This window comes from Urocampus carinirostris, chromosome 8 (genome assembly GCF_059441175.1).
Source record: "Urocampus carinirostris isolate Australia breed hairy pipefish chromosome 8, RoL_Ucar_1.0, whole genome shotgun sequence".
NCBI classification, from domain to species: Eukaryota; Metazoa; Chordata; class Actinopteri; order Syngnathiformes; family Syngnathidae; genus Urocampus; species Urocampus carinirostris.
Window position 1 is genome coordinate 35848603 of NC_142356.1, and position 14120 is coordinate 35862722.

The 14120-nt window shown below is 41.5% G+C and overlaps 1 pseudogene; it reads right to left on the minus strand.

The window, feature by feature from the left end:
• Positions 1 to 465: 465 nt before the first annotated feature.
• On the minus strand, positions 466 to 2618 carry LOC148361763 (uncharacterized; annotated as a pseudogene).
• Between the last annotated feature and the right edge of the window lie 11502 nt (positions 2619 to 14120).

Genomic DNA, 14120 nt, shown 5'->3' on the forward strand with positions numbered 1-14120 from the left:
ATTGTGTATTTTTCTAGAAATGCAATGGAATACAATTGTATTTTTTTGGATCCCAAATAAGTAACGCCGTTGCATGTATTTCGTTACTCCCCAAGCTTGTTTACCAACAATACACGTCAAGGGGACTTGAGCTATCTCAAAAAGCTCAACATTTGAGACACCAAAATATTCAGTGACATCAGAGGGAAGGCTAAAAAATTAGAGATATGCTGTGTGCAATGGGTTGTACAGTCGTCGACTCACGTTCCAGCCATATGAATGTGAGTGTGCCGTTTTTTTGTGTGCACATGAGTGCTCGGCACTGACGTCAATACCCCATTCCTGATTTAACAGCATACAGGAAGTCTCACTGCACCTTGTCGAGTTATTGAACTCTATTTATAGATTGAATTGAAGCAGGTATGAATGGAAAAGGGAAAATGTCAGGTTTAACCCAACAGATGTACAAAACCTATATACAAAAAAGACAGAGAGAACGTGATATTTGATTTACTTGCAAGGAGTAATATCCATAGTCTACCCTTCGGCAGTCTGCTGGATACTCTGAAATATTCTTATGCTCCTTGTCTATTTATTGTGTTCGGAAGGCCCTAATTTACATAAGGTCACCTCTGCTAAGGGAAGGGGAGTAATCAAAACAAACAGTTGAGACCTGTTTATACGATAACATGTTATCCATAGCAAACAAAAACTAGGTGGGCCTGCGGTCAGAGAGGTCCCTTATCTCGCCGCAGATAAGCTTTCATCCTGTTTCCTCCTTCTTTAAACACAAACAAGAAAGGCACATTGTGTACAAAGAAGATAATGCAACAGTAGAATAAAATATTTACAGTTTAAATCCATCATTTCCCTCCTGTTTATTCACTTTGCACTATTTCTCTTTGTCATCCAATAACTTCTTCTCTCGATTTTCAGTTACAGAATCATGTTATAGTACTCATGTTACACTTAGAGGTTAAACTTTGTCGTCTGATTCACCGTAGTCAAAAACTTCTGAAAAAAGATCTGGAAAATGTAAGGAAGCATCACCGTCATCACTGTCTTTCTGAGCTTCGCCCTTTGGGGTGAGAAGTGCATACATTTCTGATACCTCTGTTTTAACAGGCTGTATAGCAGTGGTAATCATTCTGGTGCATAAAACTCTAATGCAAGGGATACAACAACATCCACATAAGGTGAGGATAGCTGTAAATACAGCTATCGACATGAGAATAGACAACACCAGTTGTTTGTATCTACCAAACATGTCTCCAAACCTGTCCCACATTGATGTGTCAACTCCAGAATGGTCTTTCATTTTGCTGTTAAGGGACCTGAGTCCTTCCAAAGCTTTGGTGAGACTCCCGTCAGCTGCTGTATTATTAGGAATGAACGTGCAGCACTGATCACCAAATATGGCACAGACTCCTCCTTTTTCTGCTAACAGCATGTCAACAGCAATTCTATTTTGGAAAGCCATAAGGGAGGTAGCTGACAACTGCTCGTGGATGGCGGAGAATCCTTTTTCAGTATGGTTGCCCAGTCTCTGCACGTTATAGTGGATGTAGTTGATTCTGTCTACATTTTTGTTCATAGTGCACCACCAACATAGGATTGATTCAAAACCAGCTGCTACTTGATCTGCTAATTTGTATTCATCAGGAACACCTCTTGGAATCCCTATACTGTCTATGTAAGTAGGGTCATTTTCACTCCATCCTGATGATGATCTCTTCTTTCTGTTTTTCCAGGTGTGGGGATGTACACTATTTGCTTTGGACATTAAATCAGTAACTGAGGTTGGTGTGATGGATACTGGTAAGATTAATGAGACTGAGGCGCAGAGTCCTGTGGTGTTATATGGTAGCTTGTCATACAACTTTTTATCTCCACACCACCACCAGATGTCACTCCGAGACTTAGGCCTAAAGGTTATGTCTACTGTCTGCACTGAGTGACATTGATTGCTGTCTAATTTACCCATTTTCTTGCCTTTACCTGTCCTGTTTATGCAGGAGAAATTTCCTTCAGCCACTTTGTTAGAGAATATAGGTTTTTCCTTTTCATCCGAGGTTAAAGGGTAAACTTCATCCCATGATGAACAGTTTGTTGAAGGTGTAGTATTATTCATCACATCTGCCAGACATTTATACTCTAAGGCTGAGGGAACTACTTGCAAAACAGGTCTGGCTCCCATGCACACTACACAATCTGTTTTTGCTGCTTGCGCAGCTTGTTATGCCATTAGAAGCCAGTTGTTATTTATTTTAGAAATGCCTGTGCTAATTTGAAACCAATCATCTGTATCAGGTTTTACATAAATCCTAGGTTTGATAGGAGAGCTTGATTTTGGCCCTAGTGTAAAGTCTGGTTCTGTAGTAAGGGACGTCGTGATATTTGGACATAACAGAAACACAGTACAGGGGTCTTGGGCATGTGGTCTCCATATACATAATGCTAACCCATGACATGGTGGGTTCTGATATGGCCCAAATTTATCAGGCTTTCCAAAAGGGTTTTGGGTTGTATTGACGTTTAACGTCAATCTATCATTTGATTTGGTTAAGGAGACCTGTCTTTTCCACCTATTGGAGCGCATGGAGGATCCATATGATCCTTTATTCCATGATCCAGTAGTGGCAAAGACATATTCCCAATTGTGGGAGTTCTTTAAATTGTGTCCCATGATGTCCCTGTTACTATCCAGATACCAGTCATATCCCTTCCAACTATTTATGCTATAACCTCCAACTTGTAAGCTCCGGTCAAAAGTGAACACAGCCTGAATGCTATTGCTTTGGTAACAGAAGTACAGTTCTTTTGTCGTGTGTTGGTCTCCATCAGTGGTATTGCACGGGTTCTTTATTTGTCCATTTTGCACGTTATTTGACCATCCTATTCTTCTTCTTTGCATATCGAGGTCTTTTTCTCCTAGTAACAACAACATTACTACTATTGCTCCTATCGGTCCACATACCGCCACGATTTTCTTATGCGTTGGAGTGAGCATTCTACCCGTAGATCTGTAATTCCTCCTAATACTTCCAGAGTTGTGGACAATCTTCACTGGTTTGAGACGACTGCAAACTATAATTACAGCCCCCTTTGTAGCCAGACTTCCTCTGAAAGTTTTGTTGAGGAACTACAGCTCTACAATAGGTACCACAATGCTATCACAATGACGCAAATGAGGACGGTTACGGTGTATGCTAAGATAGAAATAGTTATTTTAGTCATATTTAATCACTTTCTTACAATGTGTCAAATGAACCCATGTGTTTCGTTCTGCAATCTTTACTGCTGTGCCTGTGGTTAACAACACCTGGTAGGGCCCTTCCCACTTAGGTGAATGCCAGTGTTTCTTCTTTATGCTTTTTACCAGGACCCAATCTCCTGGTTCAACTAACTGGCTTTCCTGTGGAGACATGGAAAGTGTATCATCGTTATTACTGAAATCTGCCAGTTGCTTCTGGTGCTGCAACATTTTTCTCATGTAATCAGCCAGAGTACTTTCATCATCAGTTTCCCACATATTTTTAAAGAATGGTAATCTGTAAGGTCTACCAAATAATACTTCATATGGTGTTAGCCCATTTGTACTGGTAATGTTAATATGCAGTTTTACTAATTCTAGACATTTAGTCCATGGTCTTTTGGTTTCTTCCATACACTTCCTAAGTCTGTTTTTTATAGTTCCATTCATCCTTTCCACCAACCCTGCACTTTGTGGGTGATAAGCACAGTGATGTTTTAGGTCTATATGAAATGCTTGGCCTATTTTAGTTATTATTTGATTTACAAAATGTGAACCATTATCACTATAGATCTTTTCTGGAATCCCATAACGTGGAATTATGTCTTGGCATAATGCTTTAGCTACTGTTAGCGCATCTGGGTGTTTTGTAGGAAAAAGCTCTATCCATTTTGAAAATGAATCTATTATCACTAAACAGAACTTTTTCCCTTCACTATTGTTAAGTTCTATAAAGTCCATATGTATGTGTTGGAATGGATAATCTGGTTTTGGAAATTGTCCTCTCTTTGGTCTTAGATTACCCTGAGCATTGTGCTTTGCACATATCAAACATGTTCTACAAAAATTTTTTGAATAGGAGTTAAAACCATAGGTTGTATATATCTGGTTTATCAATCCTACCATCCCTCCTGTTGAGACATGTGTTTTCCCATGGCTCAATATTGCTGCCCATTTGTATAGATTTTTTGGTAAGATTGGTTTATCTTCTGGTCATTTATAAATTCCATCTTTTAGGTGTGCTCCTTTTCTTTTCCAGAGTTCTTGCTCTGGTTTAGGCGATTGTTGTTGCATTTCTTGTATTATTTTGTTTTTTAAGGCATTTTCTGTTAGACTTAGAACTGTTATTTCTCGTTGTGCAGCTTGTTTTGCTATTTTATCTGCAAATGCATTGCCCTTTGAAACTGGGTTTGTTTCTGGTGTGTGGGCCACACATTTACATATAGCTAACTGTTTTGGCAGCTGCACTGCTTGTAATAGTTCTGTTAGCAGTTTTGCATGTGTCACTGGTTTTCCTGTTGATGTTATCATACCTCTATTTTTCCAGTGTTGTGCAAACGTGTGAGTTGTTGCATAGGCATACTGGCTATCTGTGTATATTGTTGCTATTTTATCTTTCATAAGTTTGCAGGCTTCTGTTAGGGCCACTAACTCTGCAGCTTGAGCTGAAAAATGTTGAGGTAATGCTTCTGCCTTTAACACTTTATCATGTGTTACTACAGCATAGCCTGTCCTCGTTTTTCCTGTTTCATCTTTCTTTGAGGAACCATCTACAAAAAGGGTTTGTCCATTTTCTAGTGGAGTGTCTTTTAGATCTGCTCTACTTTTCGCTGTTTGCTCTGCTAATGCTTCACAATCATGAGTCTCACCTTCATCCTCTGTGGGAACTAGTGTTGCTGGGTTAAGTACTGTGCATCGTTCTATTTTTAGGTGAGGCTGAGACAGTAGTATTGACATGCATGATAGATGTCTTGCTGGTGACAAAAAACTCATTTTTGTTTGTAAAAGCAGGGCTGACACGGCATGAGGGACTTTAAGTACTAGTGGGTGAAAAAGTACTACGTCTGCACTTGAAGTGACCGCTAGTGATGCAGCTATTACTGCCCTTACGCAGTGTGGCAGTGCGCATGCTACAGTATCCATTTTGGTTGAGTAGTAGGCTACGGGCCTAAGCTTGTTACCATGCATTTGGGTTAAAACTGAGGTCATAAAATGTCCTTTGCAGTCTACCATTTGTACAAACTCTTTTTGATAGTCTGGTAACGCCAGTGTACAGCTACTAACCATGGCTTGCTTTAATTTGCAAAAAGCTTCTTCTGCCTCAGGGGTCCATTTTAGGTAGTCAGACATTTTCAGTTCCTCTTTGTACATGAGAGACTGCAATGGCGCTGTTATTTCTGCATAGTTAGGCACCCAGCTTCTGCAATAATTTGTGAGTCCTAAAAAGGACATCATTTGCTTCTTTGTTAGTGGTTTGGGTGCTTGTAGTATGGCCGATTTTCTTTCCTCTAGAATAGTTCTTCCTCCTGCACTCAATTGGTGACCCAAGTACTTTACCCTTTGTTGACAAAATTGCAACTTGTTTTGGCTTACTTTATGGCCTTCTTCAGCTAAATGTTTTAGTAGTGCTATTGTATCTGCTTCACATCCTTTTTTGGTTTTTGATGCTACTAATATGTCATCTACATAAGTTAGTAGTTGGCTCTTATTTGGAGGCTCGAAGGTAGACAGACTTGATGCAATTACTTGAGAGTAAATTGTTGGACTTTCACAATACCCTTGAGGTAATCTGGTGTAGGTATATCTTTTCCCTTTAAACGTAAATGCAAACCAGAATTGACTGTCTTTATGCACTGGTACTGAGAAGAATGCGTTGCTTATATCTACCACTGTGAAATACTTTGCCTTTGGGTTCAGAGAGTTCAATAGTGTGTGTGGATCTGCCACACACGGGGACCTCTGGATCACTGCGTTATTTACCGCTATCAAATCCTGAACCATTCTCCACCCTGAAGATGGGGGTGCCTTCTTTACAGGAAATATCGGTGTGTTTACGGGCGACTCAGCACATTCAATTAGTACTCCTGCCTTCTTTAGATCTTCTATTACTGGTTCTATTCCTTCCATTGCATCTGGTTTTAAAGGATATTGTTTTATTCTGGGCCGATGTTCTGTTTTGGGTCTTATTATTATAGGTTGTGCTCCTTTTACTAGTCCTACATCTGTGGGTCCCTGGGACCATAGTTTATTAGGAATTTGTTTTAGTAGCTCCTGCTGTTCCTTAGTAAAGTAAATGTGTCATTCCTTCTTTTTTTTCAGATGTACTCCTGAGTTTACTATTATAGTCCAGAATAATGACTTCCTGGATAGTCCAGTAGAATCGCTGAACCATGTGTTAACGCCTGTTGCTACCCAATCCCGTACATTTTCTCCTCTGTCCACCAGCTTCCCAAGCTCTTTCCACTCAGTGTCTTTGCTCTTACATAATGAAATGTGAGGTTTGCAGTACATTCTGAACCACGGCATGATCGAGTCTGGTAAAATGGCTGCTGCTGCGGCGTTGGCAGCACTGTCAGAATACACATAGGATATTGTTATTTTGGAGGGTGTAACTCTGTCTAGGCTTGCTTTGTACTTAAGGTCAGGACTTTTAGTATAACACATGGTGACATGCAACTCATCTGGTGACATTTGATCTTGTACCTGTCTCACTGCTCCCTTTCCTTCTTCCATAAGATGTGTTCCTGCAGAAGTGGGAGGTTTGTTTGGAATGTCTAGTGTATAGTAGTAATTAGGTTTTCCCACTCCCTGCACTACATACACTTCTTCTGGTTTCTGTCTGATTATTTTTAGTCCATCAGGAGTTGGCATTATAGCCAAACCTAGGGCTACTAAGCCATCTCTTCCAAGCAAATTTACTGGACATTCTGGTAGCATTAGAACGGTCAACTGGCACGATTTGCCTTCTGGGTCTTGGAACCACACGGGCTCTGTTTCTCGGACCTCTTTAAGGACGCCCTGTGCTGCACGTACTTTTGTGCTATTTGAGCTAAGCATCACATGGGGCACTGTTTCTTTAATAGTAGTTCTACATGCTCCAGTATCACAGAGAAATGTAACTGGAGTGCCCTGAACTAATAGTGTGATTTCTGGTCTTATTTTCTCTTTATACAGCATGTTTTCTAAGTTTAAAACCTCTTCTTCAAATTTCTCATGGCGAGTTTTGAAAAGATATTCTTCCTCTTCCTCATTTTTATCCTTTAGCTTTATCTTTATCTCAAATTTCATTTCAGGCTTTGGTCCTGGTTCCGGGCCTAGTCATGCACTCTGATGGTCTTGTGGGGAAGGGTTGCTTCTGCAATTTATAGCAATATGCCCTTCCTTCCCACAAGACCAACAGGTTCTAGGTTTATTGCATGCACGTGATCCAAAACCTCTGCCTCTACCTTGGCCTCTACCTCTTCCTCGGCCTCTACCTCTAGATTGTTGAAAGAACACTGTGGTTCCTTCATCTTCTTGGTAGAAAATTGTTGATGGCTTCTTCTCCCCTTTCTTACTTTTGATCACTTTCTCAGCATGGAGGGCATGATTTATGTATTCTGCAAGTGTTCCTCCATTCATGCTTATATAGTGGCGATTTACCCATCCACTAATCTCTGGTAAGGAGCCTGAGTGCAATGCATTTTTTAATTGTTGTTTATAGGGGCCCTCGTCAGCTCCATCACCAGGTTCTAACCCACTATGTGCCCTAAACACCTTTTCCATTCTTACTCTGTATTCATCAAATGGCTCATCTGGTTTTTGTTTACATCTCCCTATTTCAGTGTAATTTGCTCTTTTCCTGTATTTAGTTCTGATTCTTTCTAGGAGAGGGGTCACCTGTTGTGTCAATTGTTTAGATTCGGGTGCAAGTATCACGGGAGGGTTAGCGTCATTAGTTGGAGAGTATGCTCCTTTTACGTGGAACCAATCTGGCCCTAATTGTGTCATCCAAACTTGCTGTACTTCCATTCCGTTTAGATGATAAGATCGCCTTAGATTTTCCATCTGCGTTATGCATTCCTCTACATCCTCTCTGGGATGAGGGATGCCTTCCACTGCTTTTCTCACATCCTCCTGTGTCCAGGTCCTATAGACCCTAATTGTGGGTGGTTGATCTGCATCATTGGCACGGGGATTTGGCAATTCTATTAGGGGGTATAATTCTGTATTATCTCTTCCTACTGGTGGTACCTTTGGTGCTGGCGATAACAAGCCCCCTAACCCTGATGTCAAGTTTTTAGTCCATCCCCCCATTTTTCCTTGTGAACGTGTAAACGGCTTTTGTGGAGTATGTGGAGTATCTGTAGTAGGAGGTGTATATTGAGGGGGTAGTTCTTCTGAGGGTGCAGAAGGTCCTTCTGCTTGAGCTAACATTTCCCTCGCGTTTCTGTACGGGCCTGAATATTCGTCATCTTCTTTCTTATGAAACATTACAGGTTTTTCTTTTGCTTCTTTCTCTTTTTCCATTTCCTTCTGTTCTTTTTCTGCTTCCTGTCTCTTTTTTTCCTCTCTCTCCTGTCTTGCCCTCCTTTCACCTTCCTCTCGCTGTCCTGCTATTTTTATCCAGACTTGTGTCTGTTCATAACCTTCTTTTCTCATCTTATTATTTTTCTGTTTGCATTTGTTTCTTATTTTTTGTTGCAGTTCTCTAATGCCTGCTGTGGACAACTTCCCATTAAAGTTATATTGTTTTATCCAGTAACATAGGGGTTCTATTGCTGAGGAATCTTCCTTTTCAATAACTTTCCAGTCTTTGCACGAAAAATCTTCTAAAAGCTTCTGTTTTGCTTTACTTTGCCCCTTTCCCATTTTAGAACTAAATTTGGACTCAGTGGTTTTTAATACCTAGTGTATTCTAACACTGAGTTTCTCTTTCAACAGGATGGTGATAAATAACCTTTTGTGGTAAAACTCACTTCTACCTTTTTGAAGAACAAAGAACTTCCCTTGAGTTCTTTTTAAACAGAGAGGAACCCTTGCCCTTTTACTTAGAGGAACCCTTGCCCTCTTACTTAAAGAACTTCCCTTGAGTTCTTTTTGAAACGGAGAGGAACCCTTTCCCTCTTACTTAAGACTTCACTGTGTCTTAAGGCTTACTGGCCACGTTTCTCTTTTACCTAATAGTGCCTAGGATTGTTAGGATTTATTTTCTTAACTCTGTTTTGAATTCTTCACACTCATACCCTTACTTTAGTCACATGCATTCCTTTTTAAAATAAAAGTTTTACTCACAGTTCTCTGAGTCCTTGGACTTTCCGTCAACCTTCGGATCCCAACTTGTAAGGAAGGGACCAGTCCCGAAAAGGGTCTTAATGCTGTGGCCACAGACTTGCCTGGATCTTTACTCACACGCTGGGATCGTCAGGTATCTTGGAATCCGGCTTTCGAAGGACCAAATAAATGTCAGGTTTAACCCAACAGATGTACAAAACCTATATACAAAAAAGACAGAGAGAACGTGATATTTGATTTACTTGCAAGGAGTAATATCCATAGTCTACCCTTCGGCAGTCTGCTGGATACTCTGAAATATTCTTATGCTCCTTGTCTATTTATTGTGTTCGGAAGGCCCTAATTTACATAAGGTCACCTCTGCTAAGGGAAGGGGAGTAATCAAAACAAACAGTTGAGACCTGTTTATACGATAACATGTTATCCATAGCAAACAAAAACTAGGTGGGCCTGCGGTCAGAGAGGTCCCTTATCTCGCCGCAGATAAGCTTTCATCCTGTTTCCTCCTTCTTTAAACACAAACAAGAAAGGCACATTGTGTACAAAGAAGATAATGCAACAGTAGAATAAAATATTTACAGTTTAAATCCATCAGAAAAGTACAACATAATCAGAGGAGACCACCAAGGTGTCAGTGGAAAATATACATTGTTCGAACCTTTCTAAATGGGACTTGGTCTTTTGAAGGAAATGAAAATGAAATGAATAAGGGAGGAAATAGTGGGTTTGGCCAATCAATTTTGCAGTCCAGCCAGTGGCATCTGAACACTACTGACCAGATGAATTTTTGTAAAGAAAAATTGTCAAAGAACTTTCAACCAGATTTTAGTCCCTCATACAAAGCTATAGGAAGACTATTTAGAAGCTGTTATTTCATCAAAAGAAGGATACATTAAATACTGATGCCATTTTCCCCTACGTTTGTATATGTAATTATTGCTCACTATCTGTAAATCCTTGTCACGATTACCCATTGCCCTCACCTGCGCCCGCTCGTTTGGCGCCAGCTGCTTCTCGTTGCCTGATTGGCTCCCCTCCTATTTAAACTCTGGTCAGTCCGTCAACAAACCTCTGCACTTGCAAGGCAAGCATTTTGACTCTGTCTCGTCTTGTCCGGTATCTTGCTCGTGCATCCTGTATCCGGTATCGATACCGTCTGACCCATCCTGTCCGGTATCTTGCTCGTGCATCCTGTATCCCGTATCGATCCCGTCTGTCCCGTCTTGTCCGGTATCCTGCTCGTGTATCCAGTATCGATCCCGTCTGTCCCGTCTTGTCCGGTATCTTACTCGTGCATCCCATATCCGGTATCAATCCCGTCCGTCCCGTCCTGTCCGGTATCCTGCTTGTGTATCCAGTATCAGGCATCAATACCGTCTGTCCCATCCTGTCCGGTATCTTGCTCGTGCATCCTGTATCTAGTATCGATCCCGTCTGTGCCGTCCAGTCTAGTATCTTGCTCGTGCACCCTGTATCCGGTATCGATCCCGTCCGTCCCATCCTGTCTGGTATCCTGCTCATCTGCCCCTGGCTTCCTGTTTTCCCACGCCTGACTTCTCTGCCCCGCTTCTTCTGCCCAGCGATTGCCGAATCGCTGGTGTTTGTGTTCCCGCGCATGACTGCCCCGCTTCCGTAAATAAAGCTTGGTGTGAAAACGTTACGCGTTTGGGCCTACCCTCTGTTCGGGTTCTGACAATCCTAGGAATTTCATTTCATCCATCCATTCCCTGCACCGCTTATCCTCAGTCGGGTCGCGAGGGGTGATGGAACCCATCCCAGCCAGCAGTGGACATCCTGAACTGGTTGTCACAGGGGACACATAGACAACTCACTCGCTCAGTCACCTAAGGCCAATTTGGTGTGGCTAATTAACCTGATATGCATGTTTTAGGAAACCGCAGTGCCCGGAGTAAACCCACGCAGGCACGTAGAGAACATGTAAACTCCCCATTGGGAGGCTGTGGTAACTGGAATCGAACCGTGGACCTCCACACCGTGGGGCTGCGCACTAATCACCCAGCCGCCGTGAATTTAAGTTCTCTTTTTAAATATCACTGTGTTGGTCTACTATATGATATATTTAACTGAAAATGCTGTTCCAAAAAAAATGGTTTTTAAGAGAAAGTCTTGATAATGATCAGGGGTGCCCAAACCAAAGCCTGTACCAGTATATTTGTTAATGTGACCAACAAAACACAAGAAAATCCAATTCAGCAAAAATAATGGGCCAAAAAAACAACATTTTCTCATTGTTTTATCTGTTGATTTAATAAACTATCTAAACTAACTATAATGTGCAAGCCTGCACCTAGCTAATGCAGCCGATTTTAGACTGGATACCTCATTGGGTTCTAAAATTTTACAGGGTAGCCGAGCAAAGATAAAAAACATTATTGATTGATTTGATTTTAGTTATCGTTTCGGTCCTGATCTGATGTTACGGCAGTACGTCTTCAGTAGGACAGTGCTCGATTCAGCTGAGGGATGCCGGTACAGTAATGTTTAACCTTCAGCAAGTGCATCCTAGTTTTGCAACCATCTTATGGACTGTCCTTCTTATCATAAGAATAAAAGTAAACCATTTTAGTCCATTTACTCATAAACAGTTTACAGCCATTGTCTGTGACCCATATGTGGCAAGGATATTCTATCAATAAACCGGTGACTGTTCTAGTCATCATCCCAGCCATTATTTCGGTACCCTACCTTCTTACTACCCTGAATCAAACGAACAAAAAAAAAAATTACCACTTTACCCAAAAGCAAAATTTTTAGAATATCTGTTTGAGTGACAACCCCCAAAAAATTATTTCGTGAATAATCGGATTGGAAGAGGTGCGAATCAGGCGCGACGTCATTGTGCAAATGGGTGTTGTTTCCACATTTCACTTTTGACATTGAAAAAATATTTCATTCATGTCACTCACCAAAATCAACGTTTACTTTGCTTCTTTCCTCTTCCCTCTCTAACTGTGCTCCATCGCTATGTCTTGTGCGTTTACTGCTGTGGTTGTACAATGCTTAACAGAACAAGAACTTACACTATATATGTATGGATACAACTGTGGCATTTTGGTAGAGGGAACAAAAATAAAAACATAAATGTGCCAGAGAAATCGACCCATTCGCATGGGGCTTGATTAATAAGTTAGCTGGAAGTAGTGTCTATTATTAGCCTGAGTACAACAAGTCCACAGTTCTTAGTAGCACCAACAAAGAAAAAAAGATCCGGGATCGAGAAACTGTGCATGGCAGCGCAGTGTTTAGCACATGTGAGGCACAATTCTGAGGTCATGACATCGAACCTTCCTGTGTGGAGTTTGCAGGTTCTCCCCGTGCTTAAGTAGTTTTCCTCCAAGCACTCCGGTTTCCTCCCACGTTCCAAAAACATGCGTTTCAGGTTAATTGACTGGTCCAAATTGTCCCTAGGTGTGAATGAGCGAGCGAATTGTCTGTCCCTGTCTGCCCTGCGACTGGTTGGCAACCAGTTCAGGGTGTCAGCTGCTCACTTCCCAAAGACAACTGGGATGGGCTCCAGCAACCCCGCGACCCTACTGAGGATAAGGGGTGCAGATAATGGATGGATGGATGGAAGAAACTGTGCATGAGCTGTGATGCGTATCAGTAATTGAAGCATTTTAATGTGTATACTGGACATGCACACGTAATCCGAAAATGAAACGACTAAACCAACGAATCTGACTATTTACAACTTGACCAAGATTTCTGCAGTTTCATGGCTTTACATAATCGAAATATCTGCAATATTCAAATATAATAATAATAATAATGATGATCTATCTATCTACCTTGGTCATATCCCTCAAGAGGGGTGACTGACAGCAAGACAAACACACAATAACAAAGAAAATAAAAAGGGGCAAAAATAGCAAAAAAGGACCATGTCCAACCCGAATGCCCAAACACCCAAACAAGTTAGGCACCTTGGCACCTAAGTTGGTCATGCTTTCGTCCCTCCAGTGGAAACGGGACACAAGAAAGCGGCCATATCACTCGGGGCAGGGTGACACAACACAGTCTTTAGTTCAACAGCATGGCCCAACAGCTTTCACTGGTTTACCCCTGCCGCATCATATAGGACCCCGGCCCATCCCTTAGAACGCGTCCAAACATCCCACTATCCTTTTCCAACACCTCTCCACTCATTCCTAACACCAACAAGAGCTCTAACTTCCATTACATTTAGACCTCTTTCCTGCAGTGCACTCATAACACCATCCATCCACGTCAATCTCGGCCTTCCTCTTGGTCTCCTTCCATTTACTTCTGCTTAGTAGATCCTCTTCAACATTCGCTCCTCATCCATCCTCTCCTTGTGTCCAAACCAACCGAGTACTCTCTTATCTACACGATTGCTCAGTTCCACTACTACTTCAGTTATGTCTCTCACAATTTCATTTCTCAATATATCCAATCTTGTCATTCCTAACATAATCCTCAATTACTTCATCTCAAAAACATTTAATTTCCTTCTCAAATCTGCATTCAGGCTCCAAGTCTCTGCACAATACAACACAGTCGGCACAATCACACTCTCATACAGTCCCCTCTTAACATCCATACTCATACTCTTGTTGCTCATCACTCTCCTCAGAGCACCCAAAACTTTGCTTCCTTGATACACTCTGTGCAATACCTCGCACTCTATTCCACTAACTGCAGCCACATCACAACCCAAGTACCTAAAGCTTTCAACTTCTTCCAGCACCTATCCATGCAACTTTACTTCCAACGCCATGCTCACTCCATCACGTGAACACTTCATCACCTTACTCTTCCCAACATTCACACATAACTTACACCTATCACATAC